This window comes from Octodon degus, unplaced genomic scaffold (assembly GCF_000260255.1).
Source record: "Octodon degus isolate 3935 unplaced genomic scaffold, OctDeg1.0 scaffold00026, whole genome shotgun sequence".
NCBI classification, from domain to species: domain Eukaryota; kingdom Metazoa; phylum Chordata; class Mammalia; order Rodentia; family Octodontidae; genus Octodon; species Octodon degus.
Genome location: NW_004524602.1, coordinates 2,339,690 through 2,352,453, shown reverse-complemented (window position 1 = coordinate 2,352,453; position 12,764 = coordinate 2,339,690). Strand labels below are relative to the sequence as shown.

Sequence of the window (12,764 nt, the reverse complement as noted above, 5' to 3'; positions counted from 1 at the left end):
GGAGGAGAGACTTGGGTGGAGTCAGGATGGCTTCCTGGAGGAGGTGGCAGTGTCCAGGTGGACCACTGAGGGTGGAGTGGTCCTCTCCATGGCACATAACCTGGAGCTCCCTACCCACCACTCACAGGGCCAGCTTTGGTAGGAATAACTGTATTCCCCCAACACACAGGGACACAGAGGTTCAGACACACCTGGGGTCACCTAGCCAGCCTGGGATTTGGCTGCATTTCTGTCTCTTGAGGGGGAGAGCATGGGGGAGAAGAGGGGTGGCTCCTGCTGCAAGGGGCAAAGTGACTGTGGCTTTCCATCGAGGGGTGTGGAGAGGGGCCAGGTAGGTCCTGTCCCCCCCTCAGGAGCCTCTACAAGGAGGGTTCCCCCCCAAGAGCCAGGCAGTTGCTGCTCTGAAGATAATTCCCCATTTACAGAGATATTTAACCTAATAGGAGCCGACAGATCATTCAGGGCAGTAATGTACTCGGCTCCCAGTGCTTCGTCTCCCGCCCTGACCTCTCAGATTAAAGGCTGTGCACCCGCCTGCCCCGCACTGGTGCCCATGACCTTGACGCAGTGATGGGGTGGGATTCTCCCCGGCCCAGTTCCCTCCTCCTCTTTGCTCCCTCCCTCCCTCTGTCCCTTTTTCTTAGAAAAGAAGATTTTCTTAAGCAGTCAGTGGGAAGGCTCTCACTGAAATCTTGTGTGCTCTCAGGACACACGGTTTTCCAGTTGGCCTCGGGGACCCCAGGCTGGCTGTGTGGGATGGGTGGACAGTCTCTGTGCTGAACCCCCAGCCAGGTGTGGGTGGGAGGTTGTGCCCAGGACAGCACTGGCCATCACCCTCTGCCTGTCTCCCTGCCGGGCCTGGCTCACAGGGCCCGCTTGTCCTCAGGAAGGGAGAGGTGCTGCTAACCCTGGGTGCCCCATGACTGGTGCATGCAGGAGTGGACAGGGAACCTGTGGCCACATGGGACGGCAGATGGTAGCAGGTGGTACTCGAGGGCTGCTGCTGATGGGGAAGGTGCTCCAGAGCCACTCCTCCACGCCCACCCTGGCCACTGGGTCTCTGCTGTTCTTTGTCCCTTTGCTTCCCCCTCCTCTCTCCCTCTCTCTGCCCCCATCTGGGCACCAAGCTGACCATCTGAGCAGCCTTGCACTTCTTCAGAGTCAGGGAGGAGCACAGGAAAACATGGCATTTGGGCATTAGCAGTCTTGGGTTCAGATCCAGGTGCCAGCTCTTAGAAGCCATTTCTAGTCCATTTCATCTTTTGAATTAGGTCACTTCTCTTCATCTTTCTGGGTTGCCGCATGGCCTTCAGTTATTCTGAGGGCTCAGTGTGTGAGGGTGTGGGGGTGGGAAGCAGTGTCCCCACCCAGCACCTCCAGGACCCCAGGGAACACCCTTCCTCCTTCCAGGTGCCCCCTGTCTGCCCCTGCAGGGGAAGTGGATATGCTGTGTGGGATGCCAATGCCCCTTCTGACCCAAAGGAGCCTGAGGAGCTGCAGCAGGACCACAGGGAGGAGGAAAAGCAGGCTTCCCAAGGTTTTGAGTAGCTTGGGGACCCTTGGCATCTGGGGAGCCTGTGGTGTGGAGAAAGTGCTGCTTCTCCTGAGCAGGGGTGCAAGATGACCCTGGGGACAAGGGGTGAGATGGTCTCTAGGTATTAGGCTCCTGAGGGTGTCTGGGGCTGGTATACTGTGGGGCCCCAGCTGATCCCATTACCTCTTTTGCTCTCAGTTTCCTTATCTGCAGAATGGAGCTAGTCACCTTGTCCCATCCCCCTCTGCACGGGCTGAGGGTCTGCTGGAGGTGGGTGGCATTCTGTGTTGTATGACACAGCCATGGTAGTGACTTATTCTGGGCATGATGCTGTCCACCTTTGGCCCTGCAGCACTGGCAGTGACCCAACAATTCAGCCCTAGTTTATGTATTGATGGAATCAAAGCCAGGGCAGAAAGCAGCTCCCCCATTTAGTTCAATGCCCACTCCCCATGCATGGCCTCAGGCTTCTGCACTCCTGCCTGCAGGGACGGGCAGTCACTACACCATGCCCAGCAGAGATCTGTCTTTTTCACAACAAGACCTCCTTGCCTTGTCAGGAACCTGAAGCTCTGCTCAGGCCCCCAGGGCTCCCCTCCATGCCTTCCAGCCAGGTACATGGTGGCTGGTTATGGCTGTCCCTAGAGCTGAGTAACAGACACTGTGACCTGAGACCTCAGTGATCCTCCTGCCTCAGCCTCCTAAGGGCTGGGATGACAGGCACGGGGTGCTAATATTTATAAAGTTAGTGCTTGATGTGTATCATTTTGCTGAATATTCATCTGGCTTGTGTAGGAGGATTGGGGTTGGCACATTAAAGATGAGGGAATTGAGCTTTGGGAAATAAAATAAACCCAGGACCCCGCAGCTGACAGAGAGATCTAGGCCTGGGATCTGGGCTGCTCAGGGCTCCACCTTGACCTCCTCCCATATGCTACTTCCGGTCTGGCTGTGCACTGCTTCCTGTCCCTGCTCACACACAGGGGCTGACTGCATGGCCACTCATCTACCCACTCTTTTTAATAGTTATTTTTAATCCACTGTCTGGTTGTGACAGCAGTGCATGTCTGTGGCTGGATCAAGGAGTCATCCTCGGTTCCTCTTTTTCGGCCCCTGCTTCCTGTATCTAAGGCTCCAGCCAACTGCGCCTGGCTCTACAACAGCAGCCACACTGGACTTCTGTCCCCTACCTCTGCACCTGCCACCCAGACTCCTCCTCCTCGGGTGGTAATGACAGCCAGTCCTTTGGTCCCCTGCACCTGTGCACAGCCCAGGTCCCACTCAACGGCTGGAGAAGTTTTATTTATTGTTTATCTTTTGAGACAGGCTCTTGCTATGTGTTCCAGGCTGGCCTTGAGCTCACTATGTATTCCAGGCTGGACTTGAACATGTAGCGATCCTGCCTCACCCTCCTGAGAGCTGAGATTCCAGTTGGGCACCACCACCCCTGGGCCCAGGCAACTTTTAGCAGTGAATCAAACGTCACTACCTTCCCTGGTTAAAGGTCTGAGTGCGTCTTCATCTTTTTGTCACACTTGGGATGCAATCCCGGCCCTCGCCCTGGTCCTCAGGGCCTGGCCATCCTTCCAGTCTCATTTCCCAGGGTCAATTCCAAGGTGACTTCTTCAGGAAGAGCTTCCCCACCCTTGGGCTGGAGCAACCCATCCTGACCCAGCTTCTGTCCCATCGTGGGTGTGATCCTCACAGCTTGGGTCACCCCTTGGAACTCTGGTTGTTTAGCTGCTGGTCCTCTGTGCCCCTTGACTGCAGGATAGCACCATCCTTGTCTGTTGATGGTGAGCAGTCGAAGGTGCTCAGTATTTTGTGGATGAATAGAAACATGGAAGGAGAAGTGCCAGCTGGTACAGCCGGCGTTCCAGCCGCAGTTAGTGACACAATAGTTGTGTGTGTGTGTACATGTGAGCTCCTGTCTCTTGCTCTTCCAGCAAGAGGCTCTGACTCACCCTGCACGGGAGACACACACTCATGTATGCACGCACGCACGCAGGTGTGTTTCCTATCCATAGCAGTGTGGCTCCTGGTACCCTGGCTGCCCTTGTGGCCCCTTCCTCACCCTTTGGAAGGTCTTCCATTCAGTACTGGCAGGGAGCCCCTCCTCTGGGCCTCTACCCATCACCTGTCATCATTAGCAGCTGAGAGAATCTCCTGGTCACCTCTACCGTGGGTCATGGAGGTGGCCTGAGATCTGGTGCTGTTGTAGCCCTGTGGCAGCAGCCCCATATGCAGCGGGATCCCCAGGGACAAGTTCCTGGACCATCTTGTGGGCATTCATTAAGGCTGCTTGGCTAGGGGCTCAAAGACAAGTGACAGCAATGGCTGGGAGAGGTGACACCATCCACAGGAGGGGCGGTGTGTGATCAGGACAGTGAGACTCCCGTGACAGTGCTGAGTGTGGCAGGGAAACCTGAGGCCTCCATGCAAAGGCCAGTGGGTCCGGTGCAGGATGGACCAGGAATGGAGGAGCTGGCATCTGGGCTTGGCCTGGCCGCCCTCTGGCTGGGTAGAACTGGGCAAAGCCCAGCCCTCTCTGGACCTCAGTTCTTCCAGGTACTGTGGCCAGGAGGTAGCAGGAGTTCATCCAGGGCTGTGTTGTCTGATCAGTGACCACCAGCCTCATGTGGCAATTTAAATTAAGATGTAAATTAATTGAAATAAAGCAATAAAAATCAACTAGTGATGGTAGGGACTGCCCTGGGCAGCAGTACAGGCTCAGAACACTTGCCTTTGTGTGAAGCTAAACCCCCAGCCCTCTCTATTTGTCCTTTTGATTTTTGAGACCAGATCTCGTTAAGGCCCTGAGTTGCCAGGCTGGGCTCAGACTTGCATTCTGCCTGCCTCAGCCTCCCACAGTATTGAGATCGTGGGCACATAACCACCATGCCTGGCTGAATTGTGCCTTTAATGGAACCAAGAAGATACTGGGTGGCCCTGAGCTCAGAGGACAAATTGGAGCTGTAGAGTTCGGTGACTCTCCAAAGGCCGGAACGTCTAGATGGGTCTTAAACCTGAAATTGCTACCCCTGCTTCGATCCCAGAGGCTCCCAGGTAGCCTGGGAGAGAGCTGGAAAGAGCATGGGGCCCACAGGGGCAGCCCAGCAGGGGTGGCTCATGGGGTGACCCACATGCTCTCTGTTGGAAGTTCCCATATCCTTCCCTGGATGGGGGTTGCCTGGAGACCTGGCATGAGGTCAAAGCAGGTGGCTGCCTTCCTCTTGGGGGCCACTGTGGCCCAGCTCTTGAACGCCCTTCTCTGTAGGACAGGACCTTCCGAGGCATCAGGGGCTGGGGTGGGAAACCCAGTGCCAGGAGGGTATGTGGTAAACTCAGCGTGGTATGGCAGCCACCTGCCTTGTGTCCCTTTTCTGTGGGAGCCTCTTGCTCACTCTTGGCTTCTTCCTCTTTCCAGCGACCTGGTGGCCATGTCCCAGCTGCTCTGAGTCTGGGGCTGCAGAGCCTGCCTCCTGACTCTCCAGGGTGCTGACCCTGTCCAGCCCCTGACTGGTTCCCAATCCTGCTCCTCTCCCCGGCCTGGCCGCAAGAGACTCCTCGGCTCCAGGACTCAGCAGGGCACAGCAGCAGTTGCGGTAGGTGACATCCCTGTCCTCCCCACTTCCGGGATCCCAGGGAAGCCTCAGCCTTCTTCCTAGATGAAAAAGGATATCTTTCTGAACATTATCAGAGACACAGATTAGGTTAAAAGCAGCACAAAACAAACCCAAAATAAAACAAACAAAAAACCCCTCCTGTTTCTCTAAAATAATGGTAGAGTAGGCTTCAGGTAGGGCTTGATCCAGCGGTTCCAACAATGGGAACGGGGCCCGGTTCCTGTCTTTGTTCCTTCTTGCCTCTGCCTTGGTGAGGGCCTCACTCTTGGTGGCATTTGAGAGGATTTGATAAAAAGCTGTGTGGCAGCAACTAATCTTTTTTGTGGAACCGGGGATTGAACTCAGGCCCTTGCACTTGCCAGACAAGGGCTTATTCTACTGAGCCATCTCCCCGACCCCCTACCCTGTCTGTCAAGGTCCACTTCAGGTTCTCCATTTCCCAGGAGCCCTGCTAACTGTCCAGCCAGGATTGTCTGTAATCTCACCTTCCAGATGAGAAGGCTGAGGCCAGGGCACATTTCCCCCAACACACTCCATTGGTAACAGTGTCTTCTTCTCTTTTTGCCTTGGCTGCCAGGAAGCTTTGATCATTTGGGGCCCATTCCTGATGAGTGTTCAATACTTTGGTCTCTGGCTTTCTCTCTCTCTCTCTCTCTCTCTCTCTCTCTCGCTCTCTCGCTCTCTCGCTCTCTCGCTCTCTCGCTCTCTCGCTCTCTCGCTCTCTCGCTCTCTCTCTCGCTCTCTTTCCTTGTCCCTATTTCTTCTCTTACTTTTTACCTTGTGCTGCTTATAGTCTCAGCATCCTCAAATTCTTTTGGAAGGGAACAGGGCATAGAAAACCGAAAGTGACCAGGAAGGAAGCTTTCAGCAGAGACCGCACTGGGCCTTCGCCTTCCAGGGGCTGCATGAGTGAGCGCAGGCCATGCCTAAGCCAGAGCTGCGTTGGCCCCAAAGAGGCACTGAGGTCTGGCCTTGGTGGCCAGGGACAGTCCCCGCCCTGCCCTCCACCGCTGGGAGCAGCATTGTTCTTCCCACCCTCTCCCCTCCCCTCTCTGTCTTATCAGGAGCTAATGAAAGAGGCTGGGAAACCCAATCCTCTGGTAATTAAATTTACTTAACGGGTATTCAAGTGGAGTAATGAGAAGTTTAATGCAGTGATTAGATTTTTCTTTAATTAATTAAAATGAGAGCCATGTGTCTTGCCAGCAACCAACTTGACCCTGCACTGGCAAGGAGCTGGCGGAGACAGCGGGGGCTTGGCCGCGGTGGGCCGGGGCAACGCTGCCTGGGCCTTGCGCAGAAGCAAGCCGCACTGAAGATGCCAGCGTGGGCCTCTTCTGTTCCACTCTCGTTCCTGAGTCTGGCGAGTCCAGGCCCAGGCTGACTTACTGAGCTGGGTGCTGAGGATCCAGGCCCAGGCCTCAGAGAGTTGGACACAGAGTGGCACCTGGGGTCACCCATGGGGTCAGCACAGTTTTCAAGTGAGGATCCCCAAGGTGGGCCTGGGCCTGGGGACAGGAGGGTGTTGCATTGTATCTCACTGTCTCTGAGGGCCAGGGGGAGACACAGGAATCACAGCCCCTGGGAGCCCCGCTGCCGTGCACAGGCAGGGGCTGGACACAGTTGTCTGGAAGGAGCATGGCCACGCAGTGGGGTCAGGGACAGGCAGAGCAGGGACACAGGACAACTGGGCACCACGGGAGGACATGTTATTTTCCAAGCAGTAAGTAGGGTGTGGGGAGGGCTGAGGTTTCGCAGAAGGTTCTGACCTCAGCTACATACTGAGGCCTGATCCTAGACATGCTGAACCTTGATCCTGGTCCTACCTAGAACCCTAATCCAGTCACATAGTCCACCCTCATCAAGATAGACTAAACCTTGATCCTGGCCCTATACTGAGCTCTGACCCAGCTGCACGCTGAGCCCTGATCCTGGGCCGCCTGAACTTTGACCCTGGTCCTACCCTGAGCCATGAATTGTCACAGAGAAGCTAACTTTGAAGCAGGTGCTGGGAGAGGAGGAGGGACCAGCCTGTTTATCATCCTCCAGGCAGATCTGCTGCCTGTGGGCAGCACTGCTGTGCCAGGCCCTGCTCAGGGATGGTGAGATGAATCAGGTCCGGTCCCTGCCCACTGGCCTGCTGGGGGAGTGTCAAAAAACAAGTGATCAGAGCTGAGATGGGGGCGGCTCAGGGGACGGGTGGCCCAGGAAGCTGCATTTGGTGTCCGTGTGGGAGCGGGTGGGAGAGAGGAGCTGAAGCCAGGCCAGGGGAGAGGAGGAGGAACTAGGGGGCTGGGATAATGGCTCCTGTGGGGACCTGGCTCTGTGAGAGGGTTTTCCAAGTTTAGGGCACTGTGCCAGTCAGTCAGGAGCCTTAGGAAGGCCAGGGAGGAGAGGTGGGCTTCCTGGGGCCTGTGGGATCCTGACATGAACCTGCTCAGAGCCAGGGTCTTCTCACAGTCCTGGCCCTGGCAGGATCCGGCTGGAGGAGCCGGGGCCATTCGAGTGGCACCCGGGTGGGGGCGGGGCTTCCTCTGAGGTGAGCTGTGGGTGGGCAAGGATGAGGCATGGAGGCCTAGACCGGCTGGGGAGGGTAGAGCTTCAGCCAGTGGGTGGGAAAGGTGGCCCTGGGCAGGCAGGGACCCGCTCAGTCCAGGGCTCTACCTCCATATGGTGATAAGGTAGAGCAGAGGTCACACGGCATTGAGTTTGCGCTCAAACACAGACCTGTGCTGTTGCCGTTCGAGCAGTTCCCTGGGGTTGGAAGGCTTCGAGGGGGACAAGCAGGCACCTGGGGAAGCACCAAGACCCCAGACACGTCTGTCCCTCCTTGCCCCCCATTGCCGTTCAAGTCTCTTTGCAGCCTGAAAAGCGGGGTCATTGGTAAACATCAGGGTGGGAATGGGAGAGTTGGAATGTGCGCGAGGGGCCGGTCCTGCCGTCCCAAGCCCCGCCCCGCCTTCTGGGCTGCCCTCCCCCCCATGTGACCCTGAGGGCCCATCTTGCCCTCTTCTCACACATACCTGCCCTGGGAGCCACCCTTTTGAGACAGGGTCTGACTAAGTTGCTAAGGCCCGGCTTGAACTTTCGATCCTCCTGCCTCAGCTTCCCAGAGAACCGGGATTTCATGGCACCTGCTCACTGCTTTTCCTCAGCTGTCTTGGCAGCTGGCTTCTTCCAAGGCTGGTCTCAGAGCCGGGGAGATGGCTCAGTAGAATATCTGTTTGCCTGGCAAGCGCAAGGGCCTGAGTTCAATCCCAGGTTCCGCAAAAACAACAACAACAAAAACAACAAAAAACAACCAAGGTTGGTCTCACTCCCTGTCCTCACCTGCCCTGAGCTGACTTTAGCTCTGGCTGAGAGAGGGTGCCCACTCTTGCCCTACATCCAGGTTGGGGTGCACTGCTGCTGTGGGGCTCCTGGGCAGGTCTCATAGCTGGCAGGGGCTGGGTACCCGGAGATAGGTATGACTCGAAAGACAGGGCCACTCACTGAGGCAGCAGGCTGCTTGGCAGCCTGTCCTCTCAACTGTGTCCTGGAAAGTCCCCTTTACACCCTTAAACCTCCCTGTGGCTATGCACTGTAGCTGATGGTCGAGTGTGTCTCCTTCTACAACTTCCTGTGCCTTTATAAACACATGTATTGCATGTAATTTTTAAAAAAGAAACAGAACCACATTTGCATATCACTGCAGCTTCCATTTTTTTCCTTACAATGTTGTGAGCGTCTGTCAACGTCATGGGACACAGATCTCCCCATCCTTTTTAATCACTGCGTAATATTCCATTATTTGGGCTTAGTGTAATTTATGTAACGAGTCCTGGGTTGATGGATATGTAGGTTTCCTCTCATTTTTCACTCTCTTGAATAATGCTCCCATGAACACCTGTATCTATGCATCTTGCTGACATGTAGGGACGCTTCTGCAGTATGGATTTTCAGACAGAGAGCCGCTGGATCGGCAGTGCCTGCTTGGTGAATTCTGAGCTTCTGTCATGCTACATTTCCTAAAGACAGGGCTGCTTTGGCTCCCACCCTTGGCTTCTGAGCATTTATTTCACCCTGAGCATGGCTGATCCTTTTGATTTTTACCAAATTGAAAAATCCTTCACTGTGGTTCGAGTTCACTCTGCTCTTCCCGTACAGCGAGGTCTCTGGGCAGTTCTTGGCTGTGCGCAGCCCTGTGTGAGCTGCCTGTTAGACCCTCTCCCCCCTCTAATTTCCTCGGTGCCTTTTCCTTATTGATGTAAAGGAGGCTTTAGTATATGAAGAGTTTTGAAATTTTGGTGTGTTACTTGTATTGGAAGTATTTTCCCTTGCCAACCGTTTGTCTTTTTAACTTTGTTTATGGGATCTTTCACCACACAGAAGTGTTAGATCTTTATTTAGCCAAATTGTCAGACTTCTCAGGGCCTCTGAGGTTCACGTCTGGCTGAGAAAGACTTCCCAGAAGTGTTTCCCGCGGCGTGGGGATGGGGTTTACTCTGAGATGAGGAGAGGGCATCTGTGGCGGGTGCCAGAGGAGTGGTGACAGAGGACAGGACAGCTGGGACCATCTAGGGCTGGGGAGAATCAAGAGGAGAAATGTTCTAGAAATGGCTGAGTATGCTGCCGGGATGGGAGGGAGAAAGGACTCCAGAGGGACCCCGGGCATTCAGTTTGAGGACCACATGGCTGATGCGCCCACTGCCACCACTCTCAGTTGGGAACAGGACTAGGAAGAAATGCATGCGAGTGCCCATGAGAGTGTACCTCAGCAGAGACACACATGGGAGCACACACATGATCACGCATGTGCACACATGATCTCACACCTGTGCATCCTCAGAGGCCCGGGAGGGTGCATCTGCGCTGTGCCTTCACAGGGAGGCCATCTGCTTTCTGTGACCTGTGTGCTCTGTAGGACCCTAAGAGTCACCTCCTACATGTGCACACTCTCCAGTCTCGTATTTTGCCATGATACGAAGTGTGGCTTTCAGACAAAGAAGCGGAACCCTGATGCTTAGGAACTTGCAGGCTCAGAAAAAGGGTTTGTTAGCCAGTTTAGAGAGTTTCTGCCAGTGGCCTAAAGTGACAATCCTGTGTCCCCCAGACTCTTAGGGATGATTTCTGGAGCCCGGGTTGGGTGTACATCCCTGTTCTTAATGAAGCAAGAGGTCTCTCCTTCCTGTGCCTCTGGGTCTTGTGCAGAGGATGGGACAGTGGGCCCCTTCCTGACCCTGTGTCTGTGGGCAGCCCTCAGGGTCCCATAGGGCACCATTGATGGTAACAATGGTGACAGTGGTGACCACAGCCATGCAGGGACGCTGGCCCTTCCCGTCAACATCTACCCTGCTGTCCCTTCCTCCTTCCCCTCTAGCCTCCTCACCTGTCCCTTCCTTCCTATAGCAGCTCTTCCTCAGTTTCCCATAGGATCTTCTGTCACCTTTAAGCCTTTGTCCTCTGTCACCAGCTGCCTGTGCCCATGTCCTCTTTGGTAAAGAATGAATTAAAGCCCAGTCACTCCACAGAACTGCTGTCACACTGCTGTCAGGGTCTGCTTCCTGGAGTGGGTCTGTCAGCTCTTTTCCTCATGTCTGTGCTTCCGTCCCCCATTGCCCCAGCCTCCGAGGACCAGGAGGCTTAGTCCCAGGGTCAGAGAGGGAGCACAGGCACCTTTCAGAGCTGGAGTCAGAGCAGACCCCAGCCCAGTGGATCCTTGACCAGGCCGAACTATTCAGAGCTTCATTACCCGAGGCATAGCCCTTGTGAAACACGGCAGAATATGGCTATGAGACATGCAGTGTCCCAGCCCATGCTCCAGTGAGACACTCCCCCGGCCTCTCACAGTCCTTGTGAATTCCTCATTATCCAAATGAATCCCAAAGAGAATAAATCCTCGTGGGGGGTGGGGTGGGGGCAGAGGCCATGGAGAGTGACTGTGGTTTCCTTGTGTGGCTTTGTCTTTGGTAACCCATTTGTCATGCCCTTTTGTTCTTCACCAAAAGGATGACAGAGTCTGACTCAGTTCTCCCTGGGTAGCAACCATACTCCAGCGTACCTCTGAGAAGGAATTATTCTAAAGCACTCTTCTTCAGGGTCCTCAGTCTCCACCAATCCTGCTTTTGTCCCAGGATGTCTTCCCTTTTGAACAGCCACTCCCTGCTCCCAGCCAAGCTCCACTGTCCATGCACCCCAGGGCGCCTGTGAGGTTCCGGGCCCTGCCACAGTTCATAGCCACCCTGACCCAAGTTCAACTCTAGACAACCTTTGGGTGTTCACAGACAAGCAGCATAATCAGTACCCAGCGCGCCCACACCACGGAGTTCCTGATTTGACCCGAAAAGCTGTAGTGGTGCAGTCTTTCTAACGAGGCTGAACTGTACCCACTTTTCAGGGAGGGCTGCCAAGTCTTCATTTATTTATTTTTTTTTTGCGGAACTGGGGAGTGAACTCAGGCCCTTGCACTTGCCAGGGAAGCGCTTATTCCACTGAGCCATCTCCCCAGCCCCTATAAGGTTTTTTTTTCTTTTTTGCTCCGAGTGCCTTCAGGGCAGGTTTGGCTGCCTGGAGTTGAGGGGATGATACAGCAACCTAAGCCTGACAGCTTTGTTGAAACAGCGACTTAAAGAGCTGAGCTAAGGGGCAGGCCCCCCCCCCAAGTCTTGATTTTTGGGAAAAGTGAGACATCTCAGGGTGTCTACAAACAGGGCGGGGGTGGGGGTTCCTGGATTGCCGCTTGTGTCTTGTGTCGTCATTGGCGGTTGGGGCCTCTGCTTCTTGTTTTCTGTGTTGTCCCCCCAGGAGTGCACAGCTTTAAGGTGATAATTGCCAAAGTAACATGGTGCTAAGTTCAAGATAAAAGCCTTCAGTTAAGCTTGCAGCTCATTGGCATTTGGTCCTGTGGGTCTGCAAGGCCCAGCTGTGTGTACAGGGCAGAGGAGGAAGGGCTAAACCCGAGTCTGGGCGAGGGCTCTGAGGATGCGCCGTCCCTCTAAAGCCAAGTCCAGGCCTGGAGTGTGGTCAAGGCCCTAGCTGTGACAGAGAGACCCCTCCTGCATCAGCAAATGCCTCCCTTTTCCCTGCGGGATTGTTCTGTGGCAGGCTGCCTTCTCCTTGGGGATAAGGAAACCTTGCTGGTGAGTGATGCTGTTCCACCCCCTTGGAAATCTCAGCTCTTGAGGCACCCAAGTAGTGAATTCTGTACCCTAGCAAGTCATCCTAATATGCTCTTGAGCCAAACACAGTTTATACAGCACTAAGTGTCATCTTTCCTCCATCCCCCGCTCACACACATCCCATGGACACTTGGGAGTGGGAGGAGCTTCCAGCCCACAGCTACTCAGAGACCCAGGGGAGCTGGGAGCTCCGCCATCTTGTAGGTTCTCCACTTGGACCATGTGGCCTCCAGTCACCATGGCGGAGAAAGGCTGCATGGCAAGAATCACGGTGACATACTCATCCACATGGCTGCACTGACAAAGGTTCTACAATCTGAGGTACGGGATCTCACTGTAAATTCTGAGGACATTTCGCTGACCTTCTCAGACCAAAAAGCTACAACTCTTGTTGCATAGGTCCTGCTTTACCTTGGTCTTAACCATCCAGTAGAAAAGTATGAAGAC

The 12,764-nt window shown here is 54.7% G+C and overlaps 1 protein-coding gene across 1 annotated transcript in view; it reads left to right on the top strand.

Moving 5' to 3' along the window:
• Positions 1–5,059: 5,059 nt before the first annotated feature.
• The window catches only part of Lingo1 (leucine rich repeat and Ig domain containing 1), a 58,113-nt gene continuing 50,408 nt past the window's right edge, over positions 5,060–12,764 (top strand). The window contains exon 1 of the mRNA XM_023712697.1: positions 5,060–5,139. The gene's annotated coding sequence lies outside the window, so the exon portion shown is untranslated. The remainder of the gene's footprint in view (positions 5,140–12,764) is intronic.